Consider the following 22,232-nt stretch of genomic DNA (forward strand, 5'->3'; position numbering starts at 1 on the left):
GGCTTCAAAGACCACGTATTCATCTTAGCTTCACAATTTTCATGATCACTGATATTTCAGAAATTTAAAACTTACAGACAATCAGACATGCCAGAGTTGATCATTTAGATGACCTCATGTGTATTAGAATATATAATTTTCATGATTGCCAATATGTCACCATTTTCAATGCTGATAACTGACGATATTTTAGGCATGAATTCGTTTTTGTATGAGATCGTTGGATGTGTCAGAATGTTTTATAGTCAAACAGACAGAATAGACATGATTGATGGTTCAGATAACTCTGAACTTGTGAGAATTCTTTTAGCGATTAAAAATATGTCAGAATTTTGAATTCTATTCACCGCTGATCAATCAGAAATGATAATTTTCATGATTAACAATCTGTGTAAATGTTCTCAGAGTGAGTACCAGTATTCATGAAGTACCTGTAAAAATGTCCACTGTTATGATTGCATTGATGGATGAATCAGATAGCGAAGTAATGTTGTTAATCGTTTAACATTAATCTCTGTCCATAGCTAACGTGGTGGTAGTTATTTAGGTACAGATATTTCAACGATTTAATGTGTGCATTTAGAAATTGGAGGATGTTTCATAATCATAATGCACTTAACTGAAATCAGTCAAACTTGTACACTATCGAGAGAAAGAAGTGTTTCTCTCTACAATTAACCATCTTGATGATAGAGTTTAACTAAGATTTCCTGTCACAATTTATGATATCAAGGATATCCAGGCGTTATAGTTGTCTCGCATTCTTTAAGTGTGGTTCTATCTCAAAGCGATAGCAGGTAAAACGGAACAATCGCAGGAAGGTAGTGATGGTGTTCGTAATCAAAGTTAGAAATTTGCTTAGTGAAAATATTTATCTTCGAGAAGCGTTTGTATATATTTACTATGCTTTTGTAACATCAATATTTACATTTTCGATCAACGCTTAACCGATTCTCCTCGCATATACACGTAAGAAGGGTGATGATAGCCATAATGATGACGACAACAACACTGATGACGAAAACGACGTTCACGATGACATTGATGATGGTGACAACTATGATGACAACGTCGACATGACTGTTGCTGATGATGAGGAGGAAGAAGGGGGGAAAGAAGGGGAATGAAGGGGAGGGAAAGAGGAGGAAGAGCTGGTAGAGGAGGAGGTGGAGTAAGAAGCGGAGAAAGAGGGGAGGGGACGAGGAGGCGAAGGAGGAGGAAGAGGAGGAGGAAGGAGTAGGGAGGAGGAAGGAGATGGGGAGGGGAAAGAGGAAGGAGATAGGGAAGGGGAGGAAGAGGAGTGATGATGATGATGATGAAGAGGAGGAGGAGGAGGGGATACGGAGAGGGGGATTTATAACGTTAGCAGATTTTCAATGAGATCCTGTAATTGATTTAATCAATACCAATACTCAGCATTTACCTTGTTGACTTCGTTACAGAATCAGTGAAAAATAAAAATAATAAATAATTGCCCTGCCTTGTTCAGTTTCGCTCGTTTTACGTCCTGCGTTCAAAGCTCATCAGATTCAACATTTCCTTCCATCCTTCAAGAATCGATAAAAAATAAAACATACAATTGATAGCAGTATCTCCCCGGAGTTTCCTAACAAGAAACCTAAACTAAGAATTCTGAGACACCTTGATGGAACGATGTCAGACAGGCACAGCTGTGTAGTTAAAATGCTCACTTTGCAACCACATGGATTCGGGTTCAGTCCTGCTGCGCGGCACCTAGGGCAAACGTCTTCTACTATAGCTCCGAGCTAACCAATGCTTTTGGTTGATGGAAACTGTGTAGATGTGTGTGTGTGTGTGTGTGTGTGTGTGTGTGTGTGTGTGTGTGTGTGTGTATGCGTGCGTGTGTGTGCGTGTTTGTGCGTGTTTGTGTGAAGCTCGCTGCTTGACAACCGGCTTTGGTTTATTTACGTCTTTGTAAAGTAGCGTTTCGGCATAAGAATAAGTGTGTAAGTACTGGAGTCGATTTGTTTGACTACCGTTTTCAATGCGGTGCCCCAGGATGGCTGCGGTTCAATGACTGAAACAAGTAAAAGTTAAAAAGATAAAATATAAGAATCTTATCATTAAAAGTATAATTGATGCGTTCAACAGTGCGTTTGGCCACATGTTGACACTAGAAGAAAAAATATCAGTTTCGAAGTTAGAAAGCAAAGCGATGCAACAAAATACCATATAGCAATGAGTTCATCTATCTTTCGTTTCTAATACACAACCGTCCAAATGAAAAATATTTTGGTTTTTAGCTGTATATTATTTTTCATTTTCTTCTTTTTCGTTTTTCGTTTTTCGTTTTTCTCTTCCAAATTCGTGTCTGTTGTGCCTGAAAATAGTAAATTTTAATTAAAGTCTACAGAATTGGGTCATTAGATATTCTGATTGTTGTTAATTAGTTGCTGTAGTTTTCAATCTTATGATAATTAAATAATGTTGTTTATTGTGATTAGATGTTTATAGTTGTTTGTTAATCAATGATATGCTTTAATGGTTGTAAAATTATCTGGTGGTTATTTCGAGTGGTTGGGTAATTTGTACTATAGTGACTACGCTAGTATTAAAATGTATATTTACGCTTGCGTATGTGAGAAAATGTTTGTGCGTGTGAGAGAACGAGCGTTTCAGTGTAGGCACAAAAGCACTAAGGTGGTTTATCATCGCACCAGGTTTGCAGTGTCGGTTCGAATTTCCGGTTGTCATTTATTTTAGTATTTCCCCAACCTAAACTTTTCTGGAGCAGGAAGATCAATATCAAGATGGCGTACAAGTATAAGTTGAATTTGAAAGATAATATTGGAATATATGGAGTATAATAATTAATAGTGGAGTAAATGTACAAATACATATAGCGTATTAAATATATGTATAATGATGACACCTAGCGTTTAACATATATATATATATATATATATATATATATATGTATGTATGTATATATTGATTAGATTTACCGATGAGAAAAAGGAGTTCTAGTAAGACGAAAATATAGGAAAAGTCGAGGAAGTTTATTAGTGCATCAAATTATAAATTATCTACATTGAAACTTTGAGTCTGAAGAAATCAGTTTTAACTTTAGATTCACATTTCTTTAACACATTCATTGATGGAATCTCTTACTTAGATATTCCAGGTCTGTCTTCGACACAGGAGTATTCGGAAAACTAGTGTAAGTCATGACAGAACAAAAGAAGTTGATCTCACTAATTATCTCTAATATTTTAAAATCGTTTAACAAGTAAAAATGAACTCCTGCAAGCCTAATCGGGATGATAGCAGCATCATAGTAGTTTTGGCTGCCAAGAATAACGGCTACTGTATTTATGAAAGAGAACAAATATGCTGCTAAACTAAATTAACACGATAATAGAGGATGACAATGGAATGGTTAACGAAATTCCTTATCTTAACACAGCACATGTGATCACGTCAACTAAAAAATAAGAATATGAATCAACTTATCATATTAGTATCGCTTCTATCGCTTCTTTCAGTGACAGTTTCAAAGAGTATCGTAAGAGTATTATCATTCATACTGTTGATCTGAAATTATCAGATTGTCCGCAACGCTTTTCAACCGAATTTGATAGAGAGGGAGAGAATACGGTTAAAGCTATTCTACTATAACTTGTTACAACAGAGATCTTTTCCTCTTCTTCTTTTCTTTTTCAGCTATGACCAAAGGAAAAATATTATCTTGACCAGTGATTCTCATTTTTTTCTTTTTTGTTCGTGACAAGGTGGTGATCGGAAAAAATATTCATGGTGCACTTCTCATGGAAAGTTAAAAATTGGCGCACTTTGATTAGAAAGTTTTCACAGTACAATAAAAACTGTTTTAAAAATCATCTTTTAAAAAATAAAATAGAAATCAACTGCTTACCATGTATTAATTGTACATAATTCTTTCCACTATAGGTACAGGACCTGAAATTTTAAGGGATGGGTATAGTCGACCCAGAGGTTCACTGGTACTTATCTTATCGACCACGGAAGGTTGAAAAGCAAAGTTGACGTTCGGCGGAATTTCAACTCAAAACGTAAAATCGGAATAAATACAGCGAAGTATTTTGTCCGGCGTGCCAAAGATTCTACCAGCTCCCTGTCTTAAAAGTGTCCCGTGATCACATGACTGACCAGACTATCAAATGTTGTTACACATCGCTGGTCACAATGCATTATGCATTGTTTCAGTCTTCAAATGACACCAACCCGCTGGCTAGGATGGCAGGCCAACATTCCCCACCGAAAGGGGGACTGGAGCAACATGAAATAACCCATGTCCTAGCGATCGTGAGCGCAACAGCCTAACCACTAGGTCACGCGCCTTCAGGTCTTATACATGTACATAAAAAAATTATGAATAACAACGTTTATCAAGACTTTCAAGCGTTAGCATAAATTTTATAGCGCCTTAAATTTTATTATTTTATAAATCCACACACTCCTAGATACCACTTCTAGATACCACTTCATCTCTTTGTGTTGAAAATCTAACTTTGAGATTCGATTAATAATGATTGATAAAATAACCAGGTTGAAAAAAGTGCTGAAAATTATTTGATAGGCTAATAAAATTTTCAGAATTTGGTATCCACCATAAAATAAACGAATGTGTTTTAGGCTGGCTCGGTTATATGATAATCTGAGTCTAATACAGGATTTCACCTCTTTTAATCACTTATGGATTCGTGTGTTTAGAGCAATGTTTCCTAACCTGGGGTGTAAAAATTTGTTTCAGGGGTGGAAATTTAAATTAAACATCGTTTGTATTTGAATACTACTTGAGAAGAGTTAAAGAGGAGTGTCAGCCGATGCGATTTGACATCAATGGAGTGTTAGTGTAACGAAACTTTGGTAAACACCGGTGTAGAACATAATAACTTACGAAAGTAGAACCTGTGAATTACAAAGTATTCTCATATTCATTCAAGATCGTGATAGGCAATAGAATTTATTGAATTCTCTTATTAAATAATTGTATGTCCTGCACAGACCACAATCAGTTTCCTTAGATTGTGATTTTACTTTATGGACATGTATACATGTAAGCATAAATCATCTGAATATGACTGACGATTGGACCTGACGATTGGACCTGACGATAGCTGTAAGACGAAGCCCTTAAGCAGTAAATGTAAAGCGAAAAACAAATCGTAATACGGCGCGATTCGAATGCCATATTTACTTTTCCTCCGAACTTAGCTTGCTTTGCTAATGTTATTTACTTGGTAAGTGGTTGTTTAAGCGAAACCTTACTTGAATAGTATTGTAAAAGTACCCTAACATCAAGATGTTTCGGATCTAGTCTTTTTCATTCGCAAAATGAGACCTCTTTAATTTTGCTCAGATTGCTTTCAATTTTGGTGTTTCGATGCAACTCTGAATTTTGATTACGATCAACCAATTACTTTATCTCGTAAATTAAAGAATCTGATGTTATTTGGAATTAAAGTTGGGAAATTTGGGTAATTTTAGCCAATCAACAGACAGCGAGGCATTAGCAGCTTGTTGCCATGACAACCACACATTGTGTTGTGTTCCACCTGTATGTTGTGTTGATTCTTCATACAACGAGACTTACTTCACCCGCGGGTTTTGGTTTAATAAAAATTTATATTTATCAATTAGAATTTTATTATAGATATTTTTCGTCAATTGTCGTAATATTTTACATATTTTTCATATATAACAAAAGTTATTTGCGATGTTTATACAGTTTCTTGACATTATGACGGTGAATGGAATACGTGAACTTAGTACAGATAATTTGACATTATTTTTGAATTCTGCATGCAAAAACATGTAGGATACAAGTATTCTTTTTCTTGGGACAAATTTTTTGTTGGCCGGTGTTATTCTTATCGTAGTTTACAAATCCAAGCATGAAAACGTTACTCAACTTTGAAGTTTTGGAGACACACACACACATGCACTTGTATATTAATGCTGTACACAAATACATGATAGGTAATCATAATTCTGAAATACTCATAAACAGATGCAGACAAATATATTTATATTACAAATTTTAAAAAAATAATAAAAATATAGAATCAAGGAAGAAGCAAAAGAAACTGTAGGATAATAATATTGATTTTATTAGGTATTTCTGTTTATTTTTAAACCTACAATGAAGAGGTCATTTCACAGACGCTAAACGATAAATTTCACAGGGTACAACCTTAAAATTGACACCACTCCGCTAAACGCAGAAAATTTGTCTCGCTATTGGCTATAAATACATGATTTTTTCGATTTTTAAACCTTTGTAACTTTTTCCTCCAATTTTTTTTCTCCACAACATCATACATTCATAGCAATTAGACTAGAAAACTATATTGTTATAGCCAATTTTCAGATTTTTTGCAAATAAAAAAAAAACTATATCCGATATTTGTGCTAAAATGGAATAAGCAGAACAAGGATAAGACACGTGGGATAGAGAGTTGTTGATGAGGTCAAAGGATGTGTGACGAAAAAGCTTTGACAAAGAAACTAAAATAATAAAGCAGCATGAGATCGAGAGGAGGGGACGATGGGTTACATACCCCAGAATAAATGGTGTACTTAACTGCGTCCTACGCCCTGTGGCGTCCTTAACTGAGTCCTGTGGTGGCATTGCCGCAGTGAATAACCAGCGACACTCGCTGTAGAAGCTACTCCATATCATGGGGTTCATTTCTCAGACGGGCCGCGGTTATCTCTATTTTGCGGAGGAAATTGGTAGTACAGGATCTTAGAATACCGAACATCTCGACGGCGACCGTCACAAACTAATGGCGGCCGGCCGAGCCCCTGTATGTGTTGATTTTTCTCTCCTCCGCGTTACGGGTAGCGACACCCGGGTTTGCGGCCGATGCTGTAAGGTTAAACATCAGATCTTTTGCGCTCATCATGACAGCCAAAAGTTTCTGACACACAACAAACTCTCTTTTCGATTTGCAAATTAAAATTACTACAGCTGTGGTGGTGACATATACCAGGTTTGAAATTCAAACGTTGCTTCAGTCATTGTGCTATGCATTTCTGAATATGATACATAGTTCAGCTTCCTTCGGTATGCATGACATGATAAAACGAAATTCGATTCCTCATTTCCGGTTGAGTGGTTAGCAGTATGAAGTGCATCCGTCTGTGAAAGCTCTTGCTTCACCACCCAAAAAAAAAATTATTTCACCCATGCTACAGTTTTGAAAAGTGGAAGTGACGCAGTTAAAAAAAATGATAGTTCCATGCCAATATAATATTTTAATGTCATAAACCAACAGAGTTGATAAGACTGAAATGGAAGCTAATCAACTCTTTTAATGTATACGCAACATTAAGCATTCCGCATATAACATTTTGGATATTTTATTAATATTTTCTACAAAATATTTTTGATGTTTTATTTGTTTTCTTTTGTGTGTTTTTTGTTTATTTGCCTGCTGTTGCTTGTTTTATGTTTGATGATGGGGGGATGGTTGCTAAGTAATTATGATCTTACTCTCCTGACTCATAAACGATGATTTCAAAACTTCATGCAGCTGTAGAAATATCTGACTTACCATGGTTACTGATACCGGATATGCTAAACATTATAATAACATAAAGCTGAAATGTCGTTATGTAAAAGAAATATTTCATTCTCTCAATGTAAATACACTATAGCCATCAATAGAGCAAAAACTACAAAGTAAAAAAGATTAATATTCCTATGAATACCTTTATGTATGTGCGCGTGTTTGTGTGTCCGTATGAGTGTGTATGCGTGCGCGGGTTTGTATTGATACTGAAAATAAAGTGAATCGTGCAAATATAAAGAGTATATTTATGAGAGATAACATTAAAAATCTCACGTTTTTATTCTCTCTCATATATGTATTCCTTATATTCCCCATGTTCTGCTTTGTTTAAATGGTAAACATATAATATATTCGTCATTCAATCCAAGGTATGTATATAGTTTCTGTTTGCCAAACTGTGCCAAAAGTTCGAGCTTATTCTGTCGAAAATCGAGCAGTTTTTGCAACATTGTATGACGAAGACTTTTTATCTTTGAATCAGTCAGTCATATGATACTATGTTGACGGGAAAAGTTGTGAAAGGTCTGTGATAAATACACGTATAAGGTATTTCCATAAATATGTTTGCTGCTAAAAGAAGACATTTGACAAATATGAGACAGAAAAACAAACTATCTAAGCTTCTTAGCTGCGAAATTTTTCAGCATCTTCTCAACGTTTGTCACAAAGTTTTGAAAGAATTCCGAAGTTTTAGATGCCATTATTCCTTATTCATTGACTGAACATGACTGGCTATTCACAATATAAAAATAAGCTCAATGTTTCCTACAGTGAATGTAAATATAAGACACACGCAAATGCAATTTGATGACCCTGTCGCCATGAGTTTATTGAAGTAATTTTGTAGTCTGTCGAATGAAATGGCGGAACTTTTTTCGGTGCAATGACCCTGTCACCGTGGGTTTCTTGAAGTAGCTCTGTTGTCTGTCGAAGGAAATGGTGGGACTCTTTTTGGTGCGTTGGATCTAGCCCTTCTGTGACTTCAGTCCATGTTGTACAATATGTGTAATATGCGTAGTTTATATGTTCACTGAAATTTTCCTGGCAGACGATGGCTACATGCACGTTATGACTGAGATGTTCAGATGTACTAGTAAGTGATTAGATGTTCCAATTTAATTGTTTGAAAAAGTCACAATGATATGTAAAATAAAATAGATTATGTTATCCTGGCATGACTGGAAAATGACTGCACTTGGTGTCGTACATGTTGTTTAGCTCCAGGTCGTTTCTGATTGCGCACACTTGCAGCCATACATATTTCAGCTCTTCTCTCCCACCCTTCTCTCGAATATTGAATACATAGAACTTCATTACAACTGTATTCTCTTTTCAAAGTGGTAACATAAATTTTGAGGGATATTTGATTGCTATTCATTGAATCTCTAGTGACTACGTAAAATCTTTCTGGGTACTTTCTTGAAGTGGCAATTTGATGCATTTATTTGTCGATAAAGCTTCAGTCAGTTCATAGCAAAATCTCTACTGATTCAGGAACATCTTTATAATCCCACCGGTTAAATTTTCAGGAAAAACCATCCCAATTCTGAAATGATTAGGTTGAAATTCCTGAATCAACAAATCTAATAGTATTATATGGTTATACACTCATTCACTCACTCAAACATACACACGCACACACATACATACACACAAGCACACACACTCACAAACACACACACATTCTCACACGCACACGTACTCATACACGAATATACATATACATACATCTATGTTAATATCATATGAGAATATTTTTGTAACACTGAAACAATATATTCATTATAGAAAATAATCCTTAGTAGCTATCTCACTCAAGATTGCTTTGCATAATAATAATAATAATAATAATAATAATAATAATAATAATAATAATAATAATAATATGAACTACATGAACTTCTAACTTGTTGTCTCTTGAGGTCTCTGGGTGAGACTTGGATCCAACTTGTACAAATGCAAAGCAAAAGTCAAACATAAAATAATAATAATAATAATAATAATAATAATAATAATAATAATAATAATAATAATAATAATAATAATAATAACTATAAAAATGAAAACGAAAATTGAGAAGGAGTGCATCAGAATGGGGAAGATACTAATGAAATCAAAGCTAAATGGCCCAAATCTAGTAAAGGCTGTAAATACTTGGGTAGTATCATTACTTAGATACTCAGTAGCTTTTGTAGATTGGACAAAAACTGAATTAGCAAAGCTAGACAGAACTGGGAAGGAATTCAGCTGGAATGGAGGACTCCACCCAAGAGAGGAGTAGCAAGATTATATTTACCTAGAAAGGAAGGCGAAAGAGGGTTAATATCAGTAGAAGTCTGCGTGAAGTTAGTTAGAGTAGATATAGACACCTACATAGGTAATAGTAAAGAAAGTTTATTAAAAGCTGCTAGAGTCACAGTATGGCATAAGGTAACCAAAAGTCCAAACGAACTTAAAAATCATAAAAAAGAACAGAAATTATCTGACTGGCAGGAGGTGTTGTATTGTAGATTCCCAAAGATAGTTGCAGCAAATGGTAGTAGTGAGACATGATTATGGTTGCAGATAGGAAAGCTGAAAAGGGAGACAGGGAGTTTGTTAGTAGCAGTACAAAATCAAGCATTAAAGACTAATTGGATAAAAGCCAAGATACACAAAAACCAATTAGATTGCCAATGAAGGTTATACAAATCAAAAGAGGAAAGCATTACTCATATAGTTTGTGAATATAGCACAGAAAGAATACAAGACGTGACAACCTATGGAGAGTAATCCACTGGGAGCTATGTAGAAAGCTAGGATTTGAACATGCTGTTAAATGGTATGAATATGAACCTAATAAATTACTAGAAAGTAAGAAATGCAAGACGTTGCTCTTTTATTATTATCATTATTATTATTATTATTATTATCATTATTATTATTGTTGTAGTAGTAGTAGTAGTAGTAGTAGTAAACCGTCCAGTTCATACCAGAATGGAAAAGGGGACATTAAATGATGACGACGACGACGACGACGACGACTAAGATGACGATGAGGATGATGAAGGATGTATATGTGCGTTTGTACATCTGAGTATATGTGCTTGGTTATATGCTCATATGTCCATATTTACCAGTGTAAGTCTGTGCTGCACCCTTTTACATCTAAATAAGGGTAGAAATCTATAAAATAAGTAACTGTCTGAAATAAACATGTGTGATAATTATAATCAACTAAATAAAAATACGAAATGCAGTTATAGCCAGCATGGTCTCACTGCAATGACTGGAAACATTAAAACAATAAAATGTCTTCTTTACGCACAAATATCTTAAATTTTTAAAGCGTTGTACATTAAATGAAATTGCTTACCCCATTCTACAGTATTAGCATTATTGGCCATCGCTTTCGAGTATGTTGATTGTTCACCTCTTTCATAACGTTACACATCACAAAATTTCCATTACCTATTAACACTTATAAATATTAGTCCATCTCCAAATTTCGTGCAGTCAGTTGAATTGATTCCAAGTACATTACTGTTGCTTTTTAATAATTCTAAAAAGATGAAGATAGATATAACTGAATTTGGTTACTTTTGAACTCGGAAATAAGAAAAGGAATCAAAATATAGTTAACTAACGTTTTACAATTTAAGTTAGTTCCATCATTTTCTGCCTCTGATTAGCACCACCATTATTTCGAGTTTTTTCAGTCAAGAATTCCGCCATCTTGAGCTCACTAGCATCACTCCTGTCATCTCAGGTCTCCAACCATCTTCATTACCTCGGACTTCCAGCCAGCTCTTCCGTCATCACAGGTCTCCAACTAACTTTTATTATATCGAGCCTCCGACCAGTTCCTCTTTCATCTCGTATTTCCAACTATTTCTACTCGGATTTCGAACTAGCACCTCCGTCTTTTTGAACTACCTACTAGATCCATCGTCTTGGGCCTCTAACGAGCTCCTCCACCTCGAGCCTCTAACCATCTCATCCATCGTATCAGCCTTTCTATCACCTATGTCATCACGGGCCCAGATCAGCTGCGTCCTTTTCTTCTTCCAACCTGCTCCTCCCATCTAGGCCCCCCCCCCAAACCAATTCTATAATTTCGTGTCTCCGTTAAATGCGTATTTTGATCAGTTATCAAAGCATTGGGGGAGGTGGGGGTTGTTGATCGTAAAGAGAAATTACATAAAAACTTCACATTTCTTCGTAAAGCCTACATAACCTCCTTTATAAATTGCGCTAGTCTCTCTTTGATCTTGAACCTACTATATTTACATATTCTTCATTTCTTTTTCACCAGGCTGAGTGACAGTTTCATTGCAATTCTCGTCACATTTTCAATGCAACGTTAATTCGTTTCATTTCCAAGAAAGATATCTCATCAAAAGATCTCATTTATCTCCACATTTTTTTTTTCCTGAAGAAACTTGTATCAGCTATGTATATAGATAATTAGCGCATACATGAATAATTATAATGCTGTCAAACTTATGGGACCAATTTCTCCAGCATTTCCCATATTAATATTATTCATAGCTAGTACCGTGAATTGATAGAATTGACAGAAACTTTGCCATAGTGGATTAAATGCGTTATAGTGTTTCATTTTCTCCCACGTTCTTAGTTCAAATATAGAGTGATGTCTGTTTCAAAGTCATTATACAGCATCTTCTAATAAATTTATCTTTAAATTAGCCTTGAATGTTATGAATATAAAAAAAACATATCTCCGTCAATAAGAGGGTAATAATCAGCCAGACGAATAAGATTACATTATTTTGATTCCATTTCTCTGTATTCTTAATAGACATCCCGCAAAAGCCAACTTCCTTTTGTAACCTCATGGGCGTTTATTTTAATATATTCGACACCCCTAAGGGGATGAACGGGCAGAATCGTTAGCACGCCGGGCAAGATGCTTTGCGGCATTTCGCCCGTCATTACGGTCTGAGTTCAAATTCCACCCAGGTCAACTTTGCCTTTCATCCTTTCAGGGTCATAAAATAAGTACCAATTGCTTACTGGGGTCGATGCAATTGACTTATCCCTACTCCGAAATCGGTGATCTTGTGCCAAAATTTGAAATCAATAAAATCGTTACGCTTGTCGAGAACATCCATCCTTTAATAATGTTTTTAATAGTGAATTAGTGAAGGTGCATGGCCTGATGTCTAGGCTCTTCGTCTCGTGATTATAAAGTTATGTGTGGATGTTTGTGTGAGTGTGAGCGTCTTTGTGCGTGTGTGCGCGTGTTGGCGCTCGCTCATGTATGTGAGTATCTTTCTATGTACAGATGTATAATACTGCAACCAGTCATGTCCGTTTCGAGTCTAAGGAAGTTATCTTAGCTATTCGATAATTTAAGACATCGATAAATTCATACCAAACTGAAATAAATAATTTGGTGAATACTATGATTTGGTATACAAAACAAAATTAAAACGTGACGTGGTTCTCCAATCCTGTCACAATGAAACCAGTAACAGGTGGAGTCTCATATAACTGTTGAAATGTGTTGTCAAACAAGACATGTTAACTTTTAAAACAATAGGCTTCAAAGCGGCGTTGGATGTGTTGGTATGAAGAGCATATCTAGTGTAGATGTTTGGCAAAATACGATAGTAATGGAAACATTCTGAGTTGACAAAGCTTTCAACAGTTTCTCTTACAACACCAAAATAAAGCAGAGGAATATAAAAAATTCTTCAGCAAGATATTGATCTCGAACAATAGTTTATCTCTAAAAGCGCATTCTTTAGGGAACAGCTGCTACAAAATTATATTTCCACTTCTCTCTCTCTCTCTCTCTCTCTCTCTCTCTCTCTCTCTCTCTCTCTCTCTCTCTCTCTCTCTCTCTCTCTCACTCCTTCTGTCTCCCTCTCTCTCCTCTCACACACATACACTGATATATACTCAAATGTATATTGTATGTGTAAGCGTTTAGATCTCTGTTGTATATATATATTATATATACATATATATATATATATATATATATATATATATATATATATATATATATATATATATATATATATATATATCCATATATATATATATATATGTATCAATAGATAGATAGATAGATAGATAGATAGATAGATAGATAGATTGGTAGTTCTATAGGTAGGTTGTAGGTAGGTATGCTTGTAGATAGATATTTAGACATAGAGCTACATATATATATAACCCACTCTTAACAAACAATGATTAAATCCATCTCACTTGGGGTTTAAAAATCTTATCCCTGTAACCAAAACACAAAAAATCTCTCAGATATCATCATTTCTATAAATAGATTTGGCATCATTTCTAAGAACAGCCAAACACCTACTGCGGTTTAAAAATCTTATCCCTACAACCCACACAAAACAATAAATTAAAATATCATCATGTCTAAAAATAGATTTAACATCAATTCTAAAAATAGCCAGACACCTACTGCTGCCATCCAAAGGAATTGGTATAAAAGACAGAAAACCAGCCAACTTATTACAGTCTGTTAAAGATTGTCATACCGGCCATGACGAAGGGAAATAGCCCTGAAACTCGAGTCGCCTTTATATATATATATTTATATTTATATATTTATATATTTGATCCTTTATATTGAACACTCAATATTTCATCTACATTCAATACTTTATTTCATGGTGCCATCCATTTTTATTTTATTTTATATTATATATTGTATATTATATTATATATTGTATATTCCATATTCTATACCCCACATTAGTTCTGCAGGAATATAAATAAAACATAAAAAACAGACAGTGTTGGAACTCTTTTAAGCAAAATAATATATTCCTCTATACACAATCATACAAAAAAATCCACCTTTTTTTGTATTTATTTTTACTCGCATATATATATATATATATATATATATATATATATATATATATATATATACCTAAATATACACACACACATATATATACATGTTCAAATATATGTGTATGTGTGTGAGTACATGTATTCATATATATATATATATATATATATATATATATATATATATATGCACACATCTCGGAGCCAGTATGTATATGTGCCCATATTCATGCATGCATGTATTTAGAATTTACAAACGAGCAAGTTAATTCTCGATGTAATAAATTTTTGAAGCTAATATATTTTCAGAAATCACTTGTATCAGTCCATAAATTTAATTTTGATAGAGAATGAATTTCAATGAAATTATTGAATAAAAAAAGTCAAATAAACATGATGTGAGTAAATCATTAGTTTTATTACTATATATATACATATATATATATATATATATATATATATATATATATATATATATATATATATATATATATATATATACATATACATATATAGATAGATAAATATATATATATAAATAGATAGATAGATAGATAGATAGATAGATAGATAAACATATATATATACTCATAACATATACACACATGTATATGCATATATATATAAATATATATATATATATATATATATATATATATATATATATACTCATATATTTACTACACACACGCATATAAATAATTATACATATATACATATACGTGTGTCCGTGTTTGTATTTATTTTTATGTGTTTGCATGTATGTTTGTGCGTGTGTATGTATATATATATATATATATATATATATATATATATATACGCTATACATGCATTATTTTATCACTGTTATTACTTTTTAGTGGTAAAGTTATTAATTTCGTTGTTGTTATTGCTCTTATACGCATACTCATACATTTATATGTATGTATGTATGTATGTATGTATGTATGTATGTATGTATGTATGTGATTTCATGAATAGTGGAAAAATATGTATGCATCGTTTGGTAAAAATAATGTACCTGATTTGCATACAAGTCACATGAATATGTATGAGATTTTTAAGAAGAGGAAAATCTAGCAATGAAAAATATATATAACAGGAAATAAATAGCTCTTCTAGGAGAAAGTTGGCTGAAGTATTACACACATCTAATAGGCATACATACAAACATACACACACACACGCATCCAGATATAAGCACACATTCCGACATACGCCCGCACTAACACTAAGAGACGCATACACACATCAAGTTGATTTTCACATGCACGCAAATATATATACATATATATATATATACATATGTATGTATGTATATGTATACATAGGCATAAACATATACATGTATATAGATCTATTAAATGTATATATAACTTAGAGAACTTAGATATGTATGTGTGTATGAATATATAAGTAAATATTATTTCATATATGCATATACATATACAATATTATGCATACACATATTTGACTTTCTGTATACATTAATATATATATACACTCACACATTACTCTAGATGCATGCATACGTAGTTACAATACGTAAATGCAAACAGCTTTCTTGCAAACAGCCTATCTTCGTCGCATAGTATCAACAGTATCTACTAACAAACAAGCGTCGAAGTGCATCTTCCTTAGATCAAGCTTGCGTATATGAAGCAAATGGCGTCATAAAATTTAGAAACATACTTCCATCCCTACCAAATAAATATAACTTGATATACGTTTTGGAGACACACAACAAAGGAGACCAAAAGCTCCCCTGTAATAGAGCAACAAACACATAGCTATGTTATCAGAAAATTTCAGAGTGACTGTAACATTGATACTAATAAGATGGTCTGGAGGTAAAAGTAATAAGAAAATGCCTGATGCAAGAAAGGAACACAGTTGTCTGTAAGACACCCAAATTGGATAACAGATGGATACTCAATGGAATAAACAGATGCATTTGTCCGAAAATGTCATCACAATACTTACTGCCTGTGGTGCACGATGTAAAGACCAAAATGCTTTCCAATGAAGTCCATAGAAAAGATTTTCCTGAAGATCAGAATATATGAAGTTACAGTGACATAGGAAGGTATGCAAACTCATAACAAAAAAGAATGCTAGTAGAAAGTATCTTAGAGCTTTTGGCAGATACTAAAAAGCTAGACACAATTATCTGGAACGGTGAAAAGAAAGTTTGTAAAGCTACAGAAATCAATTGTTCTGTAGACGTCAACATAATGATGAAAATAAAAGAAAAAGTAGTATAAGTACTGATTTAATGAGAGATCTGCAGATACTGCACCCGGAATAAAACTTTATATTTATGTCTGCTATTATCGGACTACTTGGCTGTGTGTATGACATCTTCATCTCTGACAAGCTGTGGTGCTGGGGACTTCACAATGCAAGAGAACCCTTTCTGAGTTCTTGAAGGTTATAAATGGAATTCAAAGCCATTAATGGAATAGTGAGAATCTTTGAAAAACAGTATTCTAGAAGTCAGCGTGTTGTAGGTACAAGTACACATGGGGAGACATACAAACATATACGTATATAAATACGTAAGTCAAAACATACACTTATGCATGCAAATGACATACATATAAACATACATTTATATATACATATATGTATGTATATTTAAATGGTAAGTAGCTTGCTTACAAACCGCATGGTTCCGGGTTCAGTCCCACACCTTGGGCAAGTGTCTTCGACTATAGCCTCGGGCCGACCAAAGCCTTGTGAGTGGATTTGGTAGACGGAAACTGAAAGAAGCCCGTCGTATGTATGTGTATATATATATATATATATATGTATGGGTGTGTATATGTTTGTGTGTCTGTGTTTGTCCCCCCAACATCGCTTGACAACCGATACTGGTGTGTTTACATCTCCGTAACTAAGCGTTTCAGCACAAGAGACCGATAGAATAAGTACTAGGCTTCCAAAGAATAAATCCTGGGGTCGATTTGCTCGACTAAAGGCGGCGCTCCATCATGGCTACAGTCAAATGACTGAAACACATAAAAGAGTAAGAGAGTAATACATTTTAATTGATTCTCCATTCTCTGGGAAGAATTCACATAAATTTCAACTAAAAACATACATAAGCACACACACACGCACACTACATACATACATACATACATACATACATACATACATACATACGTATGCATGTGTATATATGTGTGTGTGTGTGTGTGTGTGTGTGTGTGTGTGTGTGTGTGTGTGTGTGTGTGTGTGTGTGTGTCTTTTAAATTCATTTATGGTAACGTTAAGTGTATGCAAATAAAGCTCCTATTTCAGTGTGTCGGCTACCGTATAATGTCACTGACTAGTGAGTCAGTTTTTCGAGGTTGCATCATGGTTATACCGATATAATGTAGGATAAATAGCGTAGGATAAATACCGGATACTCACATATAATACGGACTATATTTTACTCACACCAAGGATACAGACACTAATGTTAAAGTTATGTGACTTGTGGAAACGCGCATAGCAATGTGTTTAAATATTTATAGATTCCATCCTAAAATTATTGTTATTATTATATGTATATGGCTTGGCGATAACTATTAATTTCCAGTACCGCTGCCGTAGTCTCCTTTAGAGAGACTTAGAAATATTAATAACTCTATTTCTGAAAACCAGTGGATAGATTCCACTGAAATTAGATAAATAACCTTCGAGCAGATAGTCAGCAGCGCCGCCTGGCTAGGGCTTGGCTGCTCTGCATTGACAAGGGGCAACACCCTGAAACTAGTCTGCAGATGCCAAACCAGCAGGGGGACACTGCTGACCTCCCCTGTTCGAAGGTTATAAAGGACACAGGTTTCGTGTGTCACATAGCTAGCTAGAGGCGATGGCTTCTTGGAGCTAATTCACGGCAGCTTTCGTCCTAATTTTGGGACTGCCATGTTGGCTTGGCGATAACTATTAATTTCCAGTACCGCTGCCGTAGTCTCCTTTAGAGAGACTTAGAAATATTAATAACTCTATTTATATATATATATATATATATATATATATATATACATATATGTATGCATGTGCATACACACACACATACACACACACACACACACACACACACACATACACACACATATATATATATATATATATATATATATATATATATATATATATATATATATATATATATAATTTAATACAAGTTTTGCCATACACGACAAAATCATTTTACAGTTACGTCAGATAATATCAAGTAAAACATCGTAACACAAAATAAATTCGTTTGTTTTTTTCTTTTCAGTATCAAATGTACTTTATTTTTTTACTTCGTTTGTTAATCATGTCACTTGAAGTGTGAAAACTTGCTTGGATGTTTTCTTCTAGCTTTTACAAGAATTATTATACTATTCTGATCTAATTTTACATGTACAAGAAGACTATATAGTTTTTTATGTTTGAGTAAGATATGAGGAGAAGTACTTGGTTATCGATTGTGTGATAGACTAAGTATTATGGAAAAAAATGTTCACATTTCTATGATAATCGCATTACCGAATATTTGGTCTTTAAATTCATTTGTACTATATACATTGCAATGGGGCCGTCTTTGATAATTTAAACGGTGTGCAATAATGGTATTGAGATTGAGCGATGTCAACTGTCATGAATAAATATAATTACTATGTTCCCCTACAGCAGTATGTGATTACATTTTATTGAATCACCATTGCTATAAAAGACATTGCAACTCTCTCAACACATATACGCACACATAAACCCAAACTTATATATATATATATATATATATATATATATATATATATATATATATATATATATATATATATATTAACGTTTGTGTGTATATGTGTGTGTGTGCGTGAGTGAGTGTGTGTGTGTATGTGTGTGTGCGTGAGTGAGTGTGTGTGTGTATGTGTGTATGTGTGTGTGTGCCTCTGTGTGTGTGTGTGTGTGTGTGTGTGTGTGTGTGTGTGTGTGTGTGTGTGTGTGTGTGTGTGTGTGTGTGTGTGATGAATGAACAACCATAGGAAGTGAAACAGCGAGAGGGACAAATTTTACCAAAAGTTTTATCAGATTAACGCTTGAAAGGAAAGGAAAAGGACGTTTAAGGTTTCGAATGCAATCCCTTCATGAGAATTAAGAAAAAAGGGACGAGGGGTGGTGGAGAGGGGAAAAATATTTAGGTGACCGGGTGAGTATGTAGTTCTAATAGGCCGGGTGTTGTGCTCATGTATAAGAGGGTACCTTGAAGGTAGATGGGCTTAAGGAGAAGGATGTGATGTGTGGGTTGATAACCCATGCACGCACATACGCATACACAAACACACACTTATATACATACACACACACTCATACATACACATATAACGATGCATATTCAAAAATTTAAAAGCATGAAAATTGTAAATACAATATAATTGTGTGTCTGTTTGAATTTGTATGGTGTATATATGCTAGGAAGCCGAGCGAGATGCTTAGCAGCATTTCTTCTGTCTTTACGTTCTGGGCCCAAATTCCACTGAGGTCGACTTTGCCTTTCATCCTTTCAGGGTCGATAAAATTAGTAACAGTTGAACACTGGGGTTGATGTAATCAGCTTAACCCTCTCCCAAAATTTGAGACCAATGTTATGCAATATACATGCATACAAACAGATTAATACAAACAGATTAATACAAACAGATTAATACAAACAGATTAATATTTGTAAATTCATGGGAGCGTAGTTATGCGGTGTGCACTTCTTATTTGACTATGTTTATCAATACTTCTATTGAATATACTACAATGTATGAGCGTCACTGTATCACATTTACTTTAATTCCGCTTTCTCAAGTATTTTCGAATAACTGCTAATTTCCCACCCTTTCCACCCTTCATTTTTAATTGAATGTTTTAAATTGATTTTCAACCTTCTACCTACTCCATGATTAAATAGTATTTTTTTTTTTAATCTAATTAATTTCGCCATAAAACATGGATTTACACTTAATGTAAACATTAACATGTTTTCTCATAAATTTAAACTTCGAGCCTTGACCAAATACTTTGCCGTTAATTCCTGTAATTTTCTGTTCCAAATGAATAATTTCATTAAATAAAAGCAAACTTGATTTTAGAAGAATTCCTTTCTTACCAAGAGGCTTGTCGGATGAAAGCAACTTAGCACTCAATCAATAGCTTTGAAAGTTGTTTTATTACATTAAGATTTCGTCGGTCAATCTGATATTTACTAGGAATATTTCTGAAAATACTTCCGGCGCCAGTCTCTCTCTTTTTCTCCAATATACGTAGAGTTAACGTCGTTATATAACCGCTTTTCAACCAACTCAAAATTGCCGACGCTGTTTTCTTTACATTTATCCCCTTTAAGAGAAGCGCATATAGATATGTGTTACGGTTTCACACACACACACACACACACACACACACACACACACACACACACACACACATACACAAATACATTCGTACACGTATACACGCGTTCAGATGTATTTGTACGCGTTTGCATGTGTATGCGCGTGCATGCATGCGTATGTGTGTGTGTATATGTGTGTGTATGTGCGCGCGCGTGTGTGTGTGTGTGTGTGTATGTGTGTGTGTGTGTGTGTGTGTGTGTGTGTGTGTGTTTAAGCGTTTCTTGCAATGAAAGCTGCTTGTGACAGTCCTTTCCTGTTTGAATCAAGTGACTTCCATCTTTTTTCATATATAGATAAACACACACGCATGCACACAGACGACACGCGCGAGACGTCGGTGCACGCACACACACGCACACACAGGCTCGCGCGCGCGCACATACACACGCAAACACGCACACACATACACACACACACACACACACATATATATATATATATATATATATATATATATATATATATATATATATATATATATATTTTTTTTTTTTTTTTTTTTTTTTAGGTGATTTTAAATGTCTTGCCCGCTCACGTTTTTGGTATGCTGCTATATTTCATGTTGAGAACTTTTTAGGTCTTAATAGACACAAAATGTGATCTATTTCTAGCGCATTAATTGTCCACGTTAGTGGTCGACGTTATTTTTAATATATATATATATATATCCGTTCATTGATGACTGTCGGAAGAAAAGGAACTTGATATCGGAGTCGGGATAAATAATATATTTTGGTTGAGTAAGACTTGTGTGTTTCGCTTGTGCGTACTCAGAGCCATTCGTTTCACTAAGAGAATAAAACTGTATGTACGTATGTATGTATGTAAGTACATAGGTATGTATGTATGTAGGTACGTACGTGTGTATATATGTATATATGTATGCATGTACGTATGCATGTATGTATGTACGTATGCAGGAATGTATGTATGTACGTATGTATATATGTATGTACGTACGTATGTATGTATGCATGTATGCATGCATGCATGTATGCATGTATATAGGTATGTATAGCCTTTTTCTCTTTTGGGTGGCTTTAGCCATGAGATTGCGGCCATGCTGGAACACCGAAATAAGGAAAGTTGAGCTGATCAAAACAACCTCAGTACTTATTCTTTGTTTGGGACTCATTCTATCGCATCCTCTTTGCTGAACTGCTAGTTTACTGAAACGTAAACAAACCAGCACAGGTCGTCAAGCAACGAGAGTCAATCGCAAATATACACACACGCACGCGCACATCTCTCTCTCTCTCTGTCTCTCTCTCTCTCCATATATATATAGTCAAAATAAGCAACAAGGATAACGAGAGGTAAAGCAGTACGATCGTTTCAAGCAACACCATTTAATTGAACAATGTAATCATTACATCAATTTGAAATGGAGAGCAATCTT

General features: G+C 34.4%; 1 long non-coding RNA gene across 1 annotated transcript; it reads right to left on the reverse strand.

The window, feature by feature from the left end:
* Positions 1–8,380: 8,380 nt before the first annotated feature.
* On the reverse strand, positions 8,381–20,840 carry LOC106884009 (uncharacterized). The gene is made up of 2 exons (XR_016243320.1): positions 20,548–20,840; positions 8,381–9,126 (listed from the first exon to the last, which is right to left on the reverse strand). It is a non-coding gene; the product is annotated as an uncharacterized LOC106884009 (long non-coding RNA).
* Positions 20,841–22,232: the final 1,392 nt, after the last annotated feature.

This window comes from Octopus bimaculoides, chromosome 10 (assembly GCF_046866305.1).
Source record: "Octopus bimaculoides isolate indiv1 chromosome 10, ASM4686630v1, whole genome shotgun sequence".
NCBI lineage: Eukaryota > Metazoa > Mollusca > Cephalopoda > Octopoda > Octopodidae > Octopus > Octopus bimaculoides.